This window comes from Camellia sinensis, chromosome 13 (genome assembly GCF_055761805.1).
Source record: "Camellia sinensis isolate YWXY chromosome 13, ASM5576180v1, whole genome shotgun sequence".
Classification (NCBI taxonomy): Eukaryota; Viridiplantae; Streptophyta; class Magnoliopsida; order Ericales; family Theaceae; genus Camellia; species Camellia sinensis.
In genome coordinates, this window is record NC_138973.1 from 45,696,307 (window position 1) to 45,713,952 (window position 17,646).

A 17,646-nucleotide genomic window follows, 5' to 3' on the forward strand; every position below is an offset into this window, starting at 1 on the left:
AAAATATGCAACCTCAACCTCCTCCTCTTCTTCCACAAGAATTCCCTCTATTTGGATGTATATGGTTTATGCTTAACCTTCAAAATGTGCATGACTACTAGGTGCATTTTATAGATCTTCTCCGAGGCTAGCTCTCTCTCCCTCCCTCCCTCTCACACATTCTTTCCATTAATAAATCCATCCACTTTCTCCAAGTTCTAAGAAATGTGACTTTCACTAAATTCTTTGCTCTCTTTCTCCAAGTTCTATGGCTTTCTTTCTCTCAATTCCAAGAGCATCATTAGCTCTTCTTCCCTAAACAAGCATGCAAATCAACATGTGGAAAGCCTCCACCAAAATTCTGCAAAGGTTTGATTCATTCTTTTTTTTTTTTTTTTTTTTTTGTGTGGGTTTCTGAAAATTGACACACTAAGATTTTTAACTAAGGTATTTAGTAAGAATAATTATTATATTGAATCCTAATTAAAATAATTTATAAACAACAAATATTGAACACCCACAAAATTATTATTTTTTATAATGTCTTGTTAGTGATTGAATTGAGTCAATTTAAAACTAACTTTTACACTAATATATAATTCAGATAGACTGTAGACAAAATTAATTAATTAATTAATTTATTTATTTTCTTTAAGGAATAATTAAAGATGGGTTTTCACAGTAATTACCTGAAAATAGATTAGGTATAATTAAATTAGATTAAATATTGACATTGCATAGTTGGCCTTATTTCCATTTTGCTATCCTTAGTGGCCACTACCTCAGCATGGTAAGCCTTATTACACTTAGACACACATTGTTCAGCCACATTTGAGAAGCCAACCGACCAAGATAGAGAGTGAGAGAGAGTTGAGTTGTTCTTGAGAGTTTTGGCTTGAATCTTGAAGAATTGAAAGCTTAAGTGCATAATTGAGCCTCTAGGCTTGTAATTGAGGAACCTAGGTATGAATTTCATCCTTCTTATTGTGTATTTAAGTCCCTTCTAGCATGAATCATGGTAGTTTAAAGCGCTAAGTCAAGAATTGGTTCAATAGTGTTGAATTGAAGCTTAATCTTTGCATGCATGGCATACTCTTGCATTTTTGAGGTTGTTCTTCATGGATTTTTGCATGCATGTCCATGTTAATGCTTAGGACCATGTTTTCATCTTGTTTTTGGAACAATTGGCTCCTTAGAGCATCAAATTGAGCTTTGAAATAGTTTTAATCCATGCATGTTTGCATGTTCTTTATATTCATGAAAATTGGTTTGAATTGAGTTATTTGAAACACCCTTGGGCTTTGATTTTACAAATTGAGCTTTGAATCATGTTAAAGTATGAGTTTTGATGTGTTTTCTGGAAAATTGGCCCAAGAGGATCGAAATTTATGGATTAAAACTTGGTTTTGAGATTAAGGTTCAAATATGGAATTTCCAGAATTTGGACTCACGCTCGAGCGGGGTGACTGGCACTCGAGCGTGAAATTCGTGCTCCCAGCATTTTGTTCTATTTTGAAGACAGCTCGAGCGGAAGAATTGACGCTCGAGCGGGACATTGTGTCTCATGCTCGAGCGGGTGTCGAGCGCCCAATCGAGCGTGATTTTCACCTATCCAGCACTTTTGACTATTTTGCAGAACGCTCGAGCGGGTAAGTCTACGCTCGAGCAGAAACCTCTGTCTACATGTCCGCTTGAGCGGAGTAACCTACGCTCGAGCGTGACCCCTATTTTCTGAAAATGCTTTTAAAGTGCATCTATGCATCCTCATCTCATCCTAGGCATTCTTAGGCCTAGTTTAAGGCATCTTAATGAGGATATAGATGTAGAACACACCGAGGCAAATTAGGGATTAAGCTATTATCTTTCCCAACTGTGTAGCTTAGTGTGTGTTCAATCTGTAAACTGTGTAGGGTTGGCGACTGGGGACGCACTCTAGCCTTACTGTAGCCTAGAACTCTGTGAGTAACAACTATGTAAAGATATGTTCAAAATGATTATCTTCTGAACAATTGAATTGTGCTGCTTTTTGAACTGTTACTGTTAATTGAATGAATGTATGTCCTATATTCTGAACTGTATTGTGGCATTCTTAGCAACTACTGTTTACTGTTACTGTTACAGAGATCTCTATCGGTTCCCTCGTTGGAACCACTACTGTTACTGACTGATGTTCATCATTTACTGTTCGATCTTTTAAGACCTACTGTTTACTGTACTGTTATGCTAATGGATGTACCACATATGACTGTATCGACTAAACGACTGAAATACTGATTTAATGAACTATTTTCATTACTGTAAGGACATTCATTCTTAACCCCTTTACGCATTGTATTATTCACTAGGTTTTAGCTCACTGCTCATATATATATGTAGGTGTACAGGCACCAGACCGCAGCTAGAAGCGTTAGGGTAAACTCCAGTTGTGTCAAGCCAACCTATGTGCCTCAATGTGAGGTTCCGAGCCTGTCAAGCTACGGCTTAGGGGTGTTTTTAATTTCCCCATCCGTCTGTCTATCTGATCTGTGCGACTGTATAGACTGTTACGGTACTGTTTAATAGGGATTAGGTCCCTGAACTGAATGATTGTATATATGTACATACTGTTTTGTCTGACTGTATATACTTTAATGAAAAGTCTTTTTGCATACAGACTGTCATAGCTCATTGGACATTGTTTATTTACTGTATTAGCTTCCGCCAGCCCCTGTACTCTGTATTACTGTACTACTGTTAAGCAGGCCTTCGGTAATCTTGGATTACTAGCCAGTTAGAGTGCTAAACCCATAGGGGCGGGTTTGGGTTGTGACAGTAATTGACTGAATTAAATCACTCTTGGTACTCTTCAGCCGAAGTAAGTATATCGGCTAAAGAGTGGTTAGCTAGTAAGCTCAGTCAGATTGCTCAACTAAGACCGAAATAAAGTATCTCGGCCGAAAAATAGTATGTTTCAAGTTGCAGTTAGAAAGCATGCTCAAACAGGAAAATAAACCAAGATAACAGTTGGAGCAATAGAAGTCACTGAAAATTCATTACAGGTACAAGCATACAGATCAAACCGGAATAAGTGTTGAGCAAAAAAGATGATCTTCATTGATCAAATTCAAAACAAGTACAAAGGCGAGGCCACAGCCCGGTTACAAGAGCAAAAAGAAAAAAGAAGATACAAAATCAGTTAAAGAGATCGTCCAGATCAGCATCCAGCTCAACTCTGAGTCCGGTCTCAACAGGAAGTTCGGTCGTAGCCAGAACTCGGTTGGGCTCGGTTGAAACAAGCTCCTCTGGGTTCGGCTCAGCTGGAGACACGACTATAGCATCAGGTGTTGGGGAATTGGAGATCACTGGAATTGGAGGAGTAGGCTGGCGACCGGGCTGGAAGTCATCTTCAGAAGAAGAGCCTTCATCTCCACCTTCCTCAAGAAATTGCTTCTGAAGGTCTACAGCATACTCCGCCAGTGAGGTCGAAATGAAATACTGAGGAGCATTGTAGACCTCGATTTCAGGCCCACAACCGAGCTACTCCCCAACACCTCTCCAGCTGCACTTGAAGAATAAATCCTTTGCTGCTTCACATTGTTTGATATAAAGGGCCTCGCCCTCCTTGAAACCCCAGAGCTCGGCGTCTTCTACCTTCTTCTTCAGCTCCGCTATCTCGGCGTCCTTCTTACCTTCGAGCTTGACTAGCTCATGAAGGTACTTATCCTTCATCACAGTTAGGGCCTTCTGTTTGTCTGCATCGGCCGAGGTAACTAGTCCGGTCAGACGAACTACCTCGGCCTCTAGCTCGGCTGTTTTCTGGTAGGACTCCTTCAATTCGGTTGTTTTTGCTTCAACCTCTGCCATGGCTTGCCTTGCTGTGTTCCTGAGCTCCAACACCTTTTTATGCGCAATTTGGCCCTTTTGCATGGCCTGGAAAAAAAAAAAAAAAAAAAAAAAAAACTAATGACAAAACCGAACAGAAAGTTGGTGATATTTAGAGAGACAAGAAGAACAACTTACCAGGATCATTGATTTCGCGCCGAGCGGATGGCCTTTAGCTCGGTCAAGTTCTTGTGGTGTTCCATGTCGACTGGAAGGCACACACCCTTGGCAAGGTTGAAAGCCATCAGATAGTCTTTTTCAGCGACAACTGAATTAGTGTCCTGAATATCACGGTTCTGGAAAGTCAGTTTGGGTGCCCATTTGGAAGAGCTAGTTCGGTCGGCGTGCTCCGGTTGCGAGCTCGGTGGAGGGCTTGGTGGCAGAGTGGTTTCGTCTTCATCAACTAAGCGTTGTTCGGTCTGGGTAGTACGGGCGCACTTAGTTCGGCGTGATGAGGAGGGTTGTTGTGATGGTAGGGCCACCACGGTTTCTTGTGTTTGGTTTGGTGGTGGTACCTCGGCCCTGTTTGTCTCAGTCAAGAGGGCCCTGACTCTGTTTCTCTTGGCCATTTCTTCTTTAGCAATCAGTGGGATTAGGTTAATTTATGGCAAGGTTGGATCCGGTTCGGGGGCGTCCTCCAACAAAAAGTCAGTTACTCTGGCTTTTCGGCGGCCGCTGTATCTGTATGTCGGTTCGAAATTTAGAAGTTTGGCCTAACTTCTTTCTGAAAAACGTAGTGCGGCGCGGATAGCATTCAGGTTGGGGGTAACTATACAAGGATTGAAGATGGGCTGAATCTGCATAAAGAAGACAAACTGTTAGTTCTGATCAGGAACGGGTAGCCGAAATAAAACAAAGCATGCCAACAAACCGAAGTAATTATACCAGGTTCCCCTTTATTCCAGTTTATACTTCGGCCAGGGATCTGGGCTTGCTGGTCTTCAAAATTGCCAGACACCCAGAAAAAGTCATCATCATTCAAGTCTTTGTCTAGTGTGTCTTTTATTATTTTTTCTCAGCAGCGGCGTATTCTAAAATAGTAAACCCATCCGTCTTCTTTTGACCCTATGGAGTACTGGTGGAAGATTTCGACTAAGCCAAGGTTAATGCTAGCTCGGTGGTTTAGCTCGGCTATGCCCATTATTATGCGGTATGAGTTGGTGGAAAGCTGGGTTGGGCATATTCTCGTTTGCCTAAGGAATTCACAAATTAAGGGTTGGACTGGAAATCTTAGTCTGGTTTCTATTATTGATAAAAGGGTAAAGGGTACAAAGCCCTGATTTCCCCAAGGTATAGCATCTTTTTTGGCTAAGGTTAGGTGGACATCGTCAGGGATGTTATAATTCCTTCGGAATTCAGCCAAGCCACCTGGTGTTTCTACTAAAAACCTATATTTACCCATTTATTCCTAAGTTATGTATAAATTATGCTTGGTGCTAGCTCGGTCGGAAAATGTTGCTGTGTAGCTCGGTTGAGCGATCAAAAGGAGTGCCTAGGCAACCTAAGTTTGCAAAGTGAAAAACAGAAGTGTTAAGCACAGATCTTTAGACCGTGCTACAAAGTAAAAACAAGTTAAGTCCTACTTCGGCTTTGTGAAATGTTGCAGGTCCTATCTCGGTTTCAGCAAGGTGCTTGGTAGCTCGGTTGGGGCAAGTGATTTGTTAGACCGGTTGAAATTCTAGGGGCAGCTTTTTTAGTTCGGTTTGAACTAAGAGTGCTGGTTTAGCCCCAAGATAGTTCGGTCGGAATTGAGGCCTTCAAACACACTAAGTACAGACCTAGTTCAGTTTGTTATCTCGGCTAAGAAAAATCAAAAAGATGATTTTTTGACTTGTTAAAACTACTGGTACAAGTGTTGGTTCGGTTGAAAGGTCTGGCTAGACATACACATAGCACAAACAGTATCCTAGTTCGGTTGAGACGTGTTTATGGATCAAACAGAGTGTTCTACAGATTGCTTCGTAAAGTTCATGGGGTTCTCATGAAGTTTTTTCCCAGAAAATAAGGCAACAAAAAAGCAAAAACAGTGTTTTGTAAAAACACATGAACAGATTGCTGTGGATTGTATAAAGCAAATATGAAAACAACAAAAGCAAGAAAGATGGATTTGAGTGACTTACCAGATAAAGGGGTAGAAGCACTGAAGATGAAACAATGGCAGTGAAGAACACGAGCTCCTTAGTTACAAGAAGGAATGCGAGAAAGAGAGAGAGAAGAGGTGAATAGGAATATGTAATGATTTGAAAGGAAAAACGAAAAATTTTATTTTTGTGGTTAATGGCGGGAACTGTTCAAAATTTTGCGAAGTACGAGGGTGGCGTGACAGCTACAAAGGGCCAATCAGAGCCTGCCACGTGTCACTAGAATGGGATACGATTCAGTTTTTGTGGCTGAAGAGACGTTTTGGCTGGATAAGGATAACCTCGGCTAAAATGTAGCTCGGCTAAAAAGGCTTGAGAGTTTTTAGCTCGGCTGGAAAGGCTAAAGGGTTTTTTAGCTCAGCTGGAAAGGTTAAAACTTTAGCCTGGTTTATAGACAGATAATCCCTATCATGCTACACAGATGGAATTAAGGGGCAATTGAGAGAGTAATTTATATGAATAAATTGGGCTGAGATTAGGTAATGGGCCGCTTTAGGCCGTAGTAAGAAAGGCGGAGTGAAATGGCTTTTTTCATTAGCTCGGTCCAAGAAGGCCTTGTTGTTATCTCGGTCGCCACGGCCAAATTGGTTAGCCCAGTCGTAATCTTGAACCGAAGTATACTGAGCCCTCTTCAGGACTTGGTTTTGGGTTAGGTCAGCTTAAACTCTTCTATGGATAGCTCGGTCTTGGCATGTGAAGCCGAGGTAGGAGAAAAGCAAGGAAGAGCCGAACTAACAATTAGATCGATCACTCCAGTTAATCTAGCATGGCAATGTTATTTCGGTTGTGATGTTTGGAGGAGCACAGACTTGATCAACAAGATTATATGAGAAGGTTTATTTCTTTCTCGCACAACAACATTCCTCTAATTAATTGGCTGTCTTGTGTAGGTATACCCCCTCCATGTCTAGTAGGCAGCTTTTTCTAGATATGCAGCGGAACCAATATCTGGAAAATGATCGTGTTTGTTTAGATGGACATCGAGATTCATTCCACTGCTCAAATTTTTAGGACGTGGATTGGCTTTCTTCATCTAGAAATTCATGTGAAGAAGAAACTTATGAAAGGCGATTTTTGAGATTCTTAAGTAATAATTCCTGAAATGTTGTTTTGAAATAAGCTTAAAGTTCAATATTTTAATTGTTGTCATCATTTATTCAATGTCTGTCACTGCCAAGGGCCACCTCTTTTTTTCCTCTACTGTCATCGCCCTCATCACCACACCTATACCCTTTGTCAGCCATCAATAACTTTGCGCACAAACATTCTTTGACCCTTCATCTTTAATAAGAAAAAAATACTACTTTCACAGAGTAATTTACTGTAACAACACGAACCAAACCAAACCAAACCAAACTAAGCCTTGTGTCCCAATCAAGTTGGGTTGGCTACATGAATCATTTTTGTCATGCTGCTCTGTCAAGGGTTATAGACTCAGTTAAATTAAATAAATTCATGTCCTTTCATTGACATTTGTTCAAAGAAGTTGTCATCAAATATGTGTGTATATTGATGCAGATGCACAAATATGACCACTATCATTCATATCTGTAAATATTATACTTCCCTTGTCATGTTCTTAAATTCATACAAATCCACACGACCTTCCCTTGCTTGTGAATCATAGATTTGGATCTTGTCAGTTACAACTGTTTACTTTTATTGCCATATTTTACTTCCTTGTCTTGCTTTCTTTGTTGACTGACCGACTGACTTTAGATGCATTGTTCCTTTTGGATTTAAATTTTCTTGACTTGTTTTTTATATTTGTTTTTGGTCAGCAATTTCATGGCGTTGATGTACTTTGCACATTATGATGATCCCATTTCTAATGTATTTTTAATTATTTTTTTTAGTCAACCAAACATGGGAATTAACATTTTGATGGAATGACTTTTTATTGCTCTTCATTCCAGTGATTAGGATACCAAACACGTAGGCATGAAACTAAGTAAAAAAATACACTTTTCCAACGCTTAAGCTTGAAAATAGGCCATCGGAGGGCTAAATCACGTAACAGCCACGAGACGGCCCAGCTGACACCTCAAACACTTCGAGAGGGACCAATGTGAGTTATGGAAACTTACAGAACTAGCACGGGACTCTCGGTTTGAAAACTAAGTCCAAAATGCACTTTTTCACACTTAAGCTTGAAAATAGGCCATCGAAGGGCTAAATCTTGTAACAACGACGAGACGGCCTGGGTAACACCTCAAACACCTCGAGAGGGACCAAAGTAAGTTGTGGAAACTTATAGAACTAACACGGGAGTCTCAGTTTGAAAATTAAATCCAAAAATGTACTTTTTCACACTTAAGTTTGAAAAATAGGCCATCCGAGGCCAAAATTGTGTAACAGCCACGAGACGGCCCGGGTAACACCTCAAAACCATGGGAGGGACCAAAGTAAGTTGTGAAAACTTACGAAATTAGCACGGGACTCCCGGTTCAAAAACTAAGTCTAATAATGTACTTTTTCACACATAAGTTTGAAAAATAGGCCATCGGAGGCCAAAATCATGCAACAGCCACGAGACGGCCCGGGGAACACCTCAAACACGTCGGGAGGGACCAATGTGAGTTGTGAAAATTTACGAAACTAGCACGGGACTCCCGGTTGGAAAACTAAGTCCAAAAATGTACTTTTTCACACTTAAGCTTGAAAATAGGCCATCGGAGGACAAAATCGTGTAACAGCCACAAGACGGCCCAAGTAACACCTCAAACACCTCAGGAGGGACCAAAGTATGTTGTGGAAACTTACAAAACTATCACAGGACTCCCGGTTCAAAAACTAAGTCCACAAATGCACTTTTTCACACTTAAGCTTGAAAAACAGGCCATCAGAGGCCAAAATCTTGCAACAGCCACGAGACGGCCCGGGGAACACCTCAAACACGTTGGGCGGGACCAACATAAGTTGTGGAAACTTACGGAACTAGCACGGGACTCTCAGTTTGAAAACTAAGTCGAAAAATGCACTTTTTCACACTTAAGCTTCAAAATAGGCCACCGGAGGCCAAAATAGTGCAACAGCCATGAGATGGCCTGGGGAACACATCAAACACGTTGGGAGAGACAATTGTGAGTTGTAGAAACTTACGGAACTAGAACAGGACTCCCGATTTGAAAACTAAGTCGAAAAATGTATTTTTTCACACTTTAGCTTGAAAATAGGCCATCGGAGTCAAAATCTTGCAACAGCCATGAGACGGCTAGGGAAACATGTCAAACAAGTTGGGCGGGACCGGCATAAGTTGTGGAAACTTACGGAACTAGCACGGGACTCCCGGTTTGAAAACTAAGTCGAAAAATGCACTTTTTCACACTTAAGCTTGAAAATAGGCCATCGGAGGTCAAAATCGTGCAACAGCCACGAGACGGCCCGGGGAACACGTCAAACACGTCGGGAGGGACCAATCTGAGTTGTGAAAACTTACGGAACTAGCACGGGACTCTTGGTTTGAAAACTAAGCGAAAAATGTACTTTTTCACACTTAAGCTTCAAAATAGGCCACCGGAGGCCAAAATCGTGGAACAGCCACAAGACGGCCTGAGGAATATATGAAACACCTTGGGAGGAACCAATGTGAGTTGTGGAAACTTATAGAACTAGCACAGGACTCCCGATTTGAAAACTAAGTCCAAAATTGCACTTTTTCACACTTAAGCTTCAAAATAGGCCACTGGAGGCCAAAATAGTGCAACAGCCACGAGACGGCCCAGGGAACACGTCAAAAACCTCAGGAGGGATCAATGTGAGTTGTGAAAACTTACGGAACTAGAACGGGACTCCCGGTTTGAAAACTAAGTCGAAAAATGCACTTTTTTCACATTTAAGTTTCAAAATAGGCCACCGGAGGCCAAAATTGTGCAACAGCCATGAGACGGCCCGGGGAACATCTCAAACACCTCGGGAGGGACTAATGCGAGTTGTGAAAACTTACGGAACAAGCACGGGACTTCCAGTTTGAAAACTAAATCAAAAATTGCACTTTTTCACACTTAAGCTTCAAAATAGGCCACCGGATGTCAAAATCGTGCAATAGCCACGAGACGGCCTGGGGAACCCCTCAAACACCTCGGGAGGGATCAATGTGAGCTGTGAAAACTTATGGAACTAGCACGGGACCCCGGTCTGAAAACTAAGTCGAAAAATTCACTTTTTCACACTTAAGCTTCAAAATTGGCCACTGGAGGTCAAAATCGTGCAACAGCCACGAGACGGCTCGAGGAACACGTCAAATATCTCGGGAGGACCAATGTGAGTTGTGAAAACTTACGGAACTAGCACGGGACTCCAAGTTTGAAAACTAAGTCAAAATTGCACCTTTTCACACTTAAGCTTCAAAATAGGCCACCGGAGGCCAAAATCGTGCAATAGCCACGAGACAACCCGGGAAACACCTCAAACACCTCGGGAGGGACCAATGTGAGTTGTGGAAACTTTCGGATCTAGCACGGGAATCCCGGTTTGAAAACTAAGTTAGAAAATGCACTTTTTGACACTTAAGCTTGAAAAGTAGGCCATCGGAGGTCAAAATCGTTCAACAACCACGAGACGACCCATGGAACACGTTAAACACCTTGGGAGGGACCAATGTGAGTTGTGGAAACTTATGGAACTAGCACGGGACTCCTGGTTTGAAAACTAAGTCAAAAAATGCACTTTTTCACACTTAAGCTTCAAAATAGGCCACCAAAAACCAAAATCGTGCAACAGCCACGAGACGGACTGGGGAACACCTCAAACACCTTGGGTGGGATCAATGCGGGTTGTGAAAACTTATGGAACTAGCACGGGACTCCCGGTTTGAAAACTAAGGCCAAAATTGCACTTTTTCATACTTAAGCTTCAAAATAGGCCACCGGAGGCCAAAATCGTGCGACGGCCACGAGACGGCCCGGGGAACATGTCAAACACCTTGGGAGAGACCAATGTGAGTTTTGGAAACTTACGGATCTAGCACGGGACTCCCAGTTTGAAAACTAAGTTGGAAAATGTACTTTTTCACACTTAAGTTTCAAAATAGGCCACCGGAGGCCAAAATTGTGCAATAGCCACAAGATGGCCCGGGGAACACCTCAAACACCTCGGGAGGGACCAATGCGAGTTGTGAAAACTTAGGAAACTAGCACGGGACTCTCAGTTTGAAAACTAAGTCCAAAATTGTACTTTTTCATACTTAAGCTCCAAAATAGGCCACCGGAGGCCAAAATCGTGCAACAGCCACGAGACGGCCTAGGGAACACCTCAAACACCTCGGGAGGGACCAATGTGAATTGTGAAAACTTACGGAACTAGCACAGAACTCCCAGTTTGAAAAGTAAGTAAAAAAATGCATTTTTTCACACTTTAAGCTTCAAAATAGGCCACCGGAGGCCAAAATCGTGCAACAGCCACGAGACGGCTCGGGGAACACGTCAAACACCTCGGGAGGGACCAATATGAGTTATGAAAATTTACGGAAGTAGCACGGGACTCCCGGTTTGAAAACTAAGTCCAAAATTGCACTTTTTCACACTTAAGCTTCAAAATAGGCCACCGGAGGCCAAAATCGTGCAACAGCCACGAGACGGCCTGGGGAACACCTCAAAAATATCGGGGAGGAACCAATGTGAGTTGTGAAAACTTTCAGAACTAGCACGAGACTCCCGGTTTAAAAACTAAGTCGAAAAATGCACTTTTGAAAAGTAGGCCATCGGTGGTCAAAATCGTACAACAACCACGAAACGCCCCAAGGAACACGTCAAACACCTCGGGAGGGACCAATGTGAGTTGTGGAAACTTACGAAACTAACACGAGACTCCCGGTTTGAAAACTAAGTCGAAAAATGCACTTTTTCACACTTAAGCTTAAAAATAGGCTATTGGAGGCCAAAATCGTGCAACAGCCACGAGACGGCCCGGGAAACACCTCAAACGCCTTGGGAGGGACCAATGTGAGTTGTGGAAACTTACGGAACTAGCACGGGACTCCCAGTTTGAAAACTAATTCGAAAAATGCATGTTAAATTGTATATTTTATAGATAAGATAATAATTGTCTAAATTGCATTTATTATTTTTTTTTTTTCATTTTTTTATAGATTCGAGATTTGATATGGACATGTTTGGTAATTTGGAGGGCAGATGGTAGCTCATTTTGTGTTTTTGTTCATATTACCTTACATGTATTTTGGTTGTGTTTTAAATTTTATATTTTTGTTGGTATTACAGGACATGCTTGGTAATCCGCCCTTGATATTTTATTTTTGTTGATATTAGTAGACATGTTTTTTGTTGGATATTAGGAGATGTGTTTGGTAATCCGCATGCGGTTGATATTACATTTTTGTGGATATTAGTAGACGTTTTTTGTGGATATTAGAAGACATGCTTATAATCCGCATGCAGTTCATATTGTATTTTTGTGGATAGTGCTGAAATTCGATTGTGATGTTTATGAAAATGAACAGATTTTTGTATTGATTTGTAATAGATATTTTATTGAACAGGTTATTGAAATGTGCAGGGAATTGTTACTAAAAAGAAAAAATTTTGGAAGAAAATAATACCCCCATTTTAAAATTTTTTAATTTTTATTAGTGACGAAATAAAAAATGTCGCTACTAGTTTTCAAAAAACATGATGAATAATTTTGTCACTAATGATATAGTACAAAACAAATAATTTCGTCACATTTGCTGAATGTTTCGTCGCTAAATTGAAATATTTGGTGACAAAATATTTTTTGTCATTAAATAATTTTCTTTTTTGCTCATTTTAGTGACAAATTTTTTTGTCACCTTAACCCATATCATTGATGAGGAAAACTTTCGTCACTAAAACATATTTGGTGACGAAATATTTCGTCGCCAAAAACAATTAAAATAAATTATTATTTAGTTTTGGTGATGAAATTGATGTTTTAGAGGACGAAAAATTCAACATTTGGAGATGAAACATTTCGTCGCCAAAAATGAAAAATAGGCAACGAAACTGTTTTTCGTCACCAAGTACTTTCAACGACGACATATAGGCCACGAACGTGGTGACAAATTTTTTCGTCGCAGATCACTTTAGTGACGAAAATTTGATGTTTGGAGACAAAATCAGTCTGTCACTGTTGGCACCATTAATCTGCAATTTTTATTAATATTTATTATTTATATAATTGCAGAACATGTGGCATCCTCCTACTCATTTGGAGGTTATGAGAAGTTATGAAATGTGAAAAAGATGATGGAGAATAAAGTGGAGAACATGGAGCATGAATTGGAGGTTAAAGGAAGTTATGAAGACATGGAGAAATATATGGCATTGTGGGAATGAAGATGGAAAAGTGGGTAGTTTTAGGTGGTTATTGGGTAGTTATTGCTGGAAGTTTTTTCCTACAAATATTTGTCTATAAATAGCCATTCATGGCTACATTGTAAATAATCCAGAATTCATAATCAAAGACAATTGATTTCAACTCATTCTTCTTTTAATTTTTCTTTTCTCTACACTTGGCAATTTTGAAGTCCTCTTTGTTGAGGCAAAAGAACCATCAAAGCAATTACTTGATAATTGGCTTGAATTTAATCTGTAAGGATTTTTCAATTCTTGCTGGCACGCTCGTATTTATGATATTTTCCTTCGTAGGAAAAATAAGCCAACAGTCACCAAAAGCCTTTTTTGTTGTAGTGTGAAAATTTTTATACAATGGCTTGAAATAAAATGATTTTATTTTTTTATTTAAGCTCTTGCTACTAATATAAACAACCTAAAAACAAATAGATTTATTAATGGTATACATGCTTTTTATGCTACAACTTAGAAAAATGAACAAGAAATAAAAGGTAAATCATAAAGGTTCGTAATCACATCGTTACGAGGTAGTTTATTCTTTTTAGAGTTTATTATTTTATTTTTTTGTATCCAAAAGTAAGTAATTCACGTCATTTTAGTCCAATATTTAAACTGTATCAATCTAATGGTTAATGTATAGCAAGTGTTTTAGTATGCTCTACCAATTTAACTATGTCGGTAGAATCTATTAAAACCTAAGGTAAATGTAAAAATTTAATTAAAAAAATTACACTTTTAGTTTCCAAAATATGTGATTTATGTCATTTTAGTTCTCAACAATTAAATTCCTAATATATAAAAAAAATATTTCAATATGATCCCCTTAACATAACTAGTGGTAAAACTTGAAAACTATAAATAAACATCAACAAAAACATGAAGGAAAAAAAAAATGTTTGTAGCAAAATATTTCTGCCATCCAACATTTTTTTTTTTTTTTGGTTAGCAAAGTGAAACGTTATTGATGAAGAAAGCATTACAGGCAAAAGCTTCCATCAATAAAGAGGGAAGTGCAAAGAGTATCAGTGCTAATCTTAACAATCCCAACTAGGTTAGCACCGGTAAGGAAGCACAATCATTTGCAAGCACTTGACCCAAGATTGGTGAGAAACCAATCAAAAGGAACCAAAACGAAAGAGAAGGACAACAAACAAATCAAACAGACCAGCAGCAAAAATAGTAGGCCAATCCATTGAACAGCCCTTACTCCACAGTAGACCTTAGGCATCAGACCTTACACCAATAGTAGCCTTACTCCACAGCAACTCAGCCATTTACCCCAACAACAACCTTTCACCAAATCAACACACAATTCATCAAGCCTAATCAGCAAAACATAACAAACCAGAGCAGAGCATCTATTTTAGGTCCCACAAGAGATTCACACCAATTATAGACTGATGAACCATTAAAAAAACTCGTATGGGCAAGCAGTGGAATAAAGGACCAATGACCCTCTATACCTAACCAAGCATCTATTGCATGCCACCAGACTTGAGCCAAATCATTCAACCTCCATTTCTGATACAAAACTTCACCAAGATTAGCCCAAATCAGCAGTCCCACATGACCAAAACCTCATGCCAAAATTTGCAAACAACCCAGATGCCCACAACACAGCATAACAAAACGGAAACCAAGAGCACAGAGCTACAAACAGAACAGATACCAAACCCACAGAGCTGCAAACCCATAAACCCACGAAACTGCAAACAAACTCAAATATGCACACAAACTCAACCATCAAATCCAGAGCTGCAAACAGAACAAATACAGAACCAAACCATAAACAGTTGTTATTGCACACCAGGAGACATGGATGTCATTGAATATTGCAACGAACCGTGCCACCTAAACAAACTCTAATCTGCCAGATGTTGTAGATAAAGTCATTAATAGTAAACTAACAATCCTTAGAAGAGGCTTTCAGCCAAATAATATTCCTGCAACTCCTTCATATCTAGCTGAACATTATTGAACAAGCAATCATTCCGATGTTTCCAAATGGACCAGAGAGCAACCAAAGGGATAGCTTTCCATATCCTCATTTCAGCTTTCATGAGGCTGTTCCTAGCCCACCAACGCAGCAAGCAGTCAACAGAACCAGGCACAACCCATATTATTCCCTACCATTGCAATAGGCCAGTCCAGAACTTCCAAACCATAGGGCAAGAAATTAGAACGTGTTCAACAGATTCTGTCTCAAATTTACAAAAAACACACAGAGTGGATGCTCCCTCATCCAAAACTCCAACCCTTTGAAGGAAAACAGAAGTTTTAAGTTTATGTTTCCAAGCTAACCACCCAAAAAATTGAACTTTGGGAGGGAGGTAATTAATCCACACCAATTTACTAGAACTCTCAAATACACTAAAAGCTAATTCACAGTGCCTATATAAAGATGCAACAAAGGACTGACCTGTTTGGCATGATAGCCATCTTGGTTTATCTTTTTCACCCGAACAAAGTGTAGGTGCTGCTCTTAACACTTTAGTGAGTTTGGATGCCTCCTCACCCTCCCACTGTAGCAAAGGCCTTCTTAAACTGAGATCCCACATATCAGATCTTCCTTTGTTATCAACAAAGAACTTGAGGGAACCATTCTTAACAGTGGACAGAGAATAAAGTCTAGGGAAACCCTCTTTTTGACAACAGTAACCACACAATTTATCCTGCCAAAATCTCACTCTGCTCCCATTACCCATTTTAATATAAAGATTGTCAACAAAAAATTAGAGAAGGGTGTTTCTTTGCTCTGCCACAACTAGTATATCACCCCATACCTTAGACCATCTTATGCTAACTGTTTGATTTGGAAGCCATGCTCATTCTTCAATTTTATATATATTATAGACCATTTTTTTTTTTTGTAGTTCATTGGCAAATCTCCACCACCACTTCATTAATAGACAAGCATTAACCTCTCATATTCTCCTAATTTCTAACCCATATTGACTAATGTTTTTGGTCACCTCTTTCTATTGCACTAGATGAATATTTCTTTTCAATTCTGTGCCCCTTCCACAAGAACACAGCTTGTAATCGATCTATTTCCTTTGCAACACCTTCTGGCATCTTAAAGAGTGATAGATAATACACAGGCATACTGGACAGTACTGACTTAATTAGTGTCAGTCTGCCAGCAAAGGACGAAAGACTTTTTTTCCACCTAGCAAGTCTGATTTTGATCTTGTTAATGACAGGTTTCCATACCTTCTTTCTGCTTGAAAAAGCACCCAAAGGTAAACCAAGGAATTTCAGTGGCATACTCTGGGTTTTACAATTAAGCAAAATAGCAAAATCCTTGAGAAAACTATCAAAAATTCCTATCCCACAAACCACACTCTTATGGAAATTAATCTTAAGCCCTGAGACCATTTCAAAACATCTTGTGATTCTTTTCAAATTCATCACCTCCAGCATATCAGCTTCACAAAATAGTAGTGAATCATCAGCAAATTGTAGATATGAAACGACCACCCCATTGACACCAATATGTATCCCTTTAATCAAAATGTGATAATGGATCACCCTGTCTTAGACCTTTTTTAGGACTAAACTCTTTAGTCAGTGGCCCATTCACAAGTACTAAAACTCTAGCAATTGAGATACACTCTTTCATCCAAGAAATCCATTTAGAACCAAAACCAAAATTTGATAACATGGAAAACAAAGAACCCCAATTGATGGAGTCATAAGCTTTCTTAAAATCAAGTTTGAACAACAGCCTTTTCTTCTTGGCTTTCTTCCACCCATCCACGATTTCATTCGCAATCAAAACCCCATCCAAGATATTTCTTCCACCCAAAAAAGCTGATTGAGTTTCACTAATTACTTCTGGCAAAACTAGTTTTAATCTACTTGTAAGAACCTTAGACAACAACTTGTACATTGACCGAATCAAACTTATTGACCTATATTCATTTAGATTGAGAGCATTGACCTTCTTAGAAATTAATGTGATGAAAGAGCTATTCATTCTATAAGCCAATCTACCCACACTGTAAAACTTCTTCATGAAAAGCATCACCTTTTCTTTATACACCTTCCAGTTTTCTTGAAAACACATGAAGTTGAAGCCATCTGGACCTAGCGCTTTATTCCCATTGCATTCTTGTACTGCTGCCCATATCTCTTCCTCCGAGAACTCTGCTTCTAACTGTTAAAAACAAGCACTACAACTGGCACTCTTGAAGTCACCAATTAAAACAGGTCTGATCCTCCATTCCTCTGAAAAATGCCTGTTAAAATGAGCCCATACCTCTTGCTTCACTTGCTCTGGATCCTCAACCACCTTCTCTTCAACTAAAATAGAATTCAATGCATTCCTATTC

At 39.7% G+C, this 17,646-nt stretch overlaps 1 long non-coding RNA gene across 1 annotated transcript in view; it reads left to right on the forward strand.

The window, feature by feature from the left end:
* Positions 1-7,049, forward strand: part of LOC114283386 (uncharacterized) — a 29,354-nt gene extending 22,305 nt beyond the window's left edge. Inside the window, exon 3 of the long non-coding RNA XR_003636544.2 lies at positions 6,896-7,049. This is a non-coding gene — a long non-coding RNA (uncharacterized LOC114283386). The remainder of the gene's footprint in view (positions 1-6,895) is intronic.
* The last annotated feature ends 10,597 nt before the right edge of the window (positions 7,050-17,646 follow it).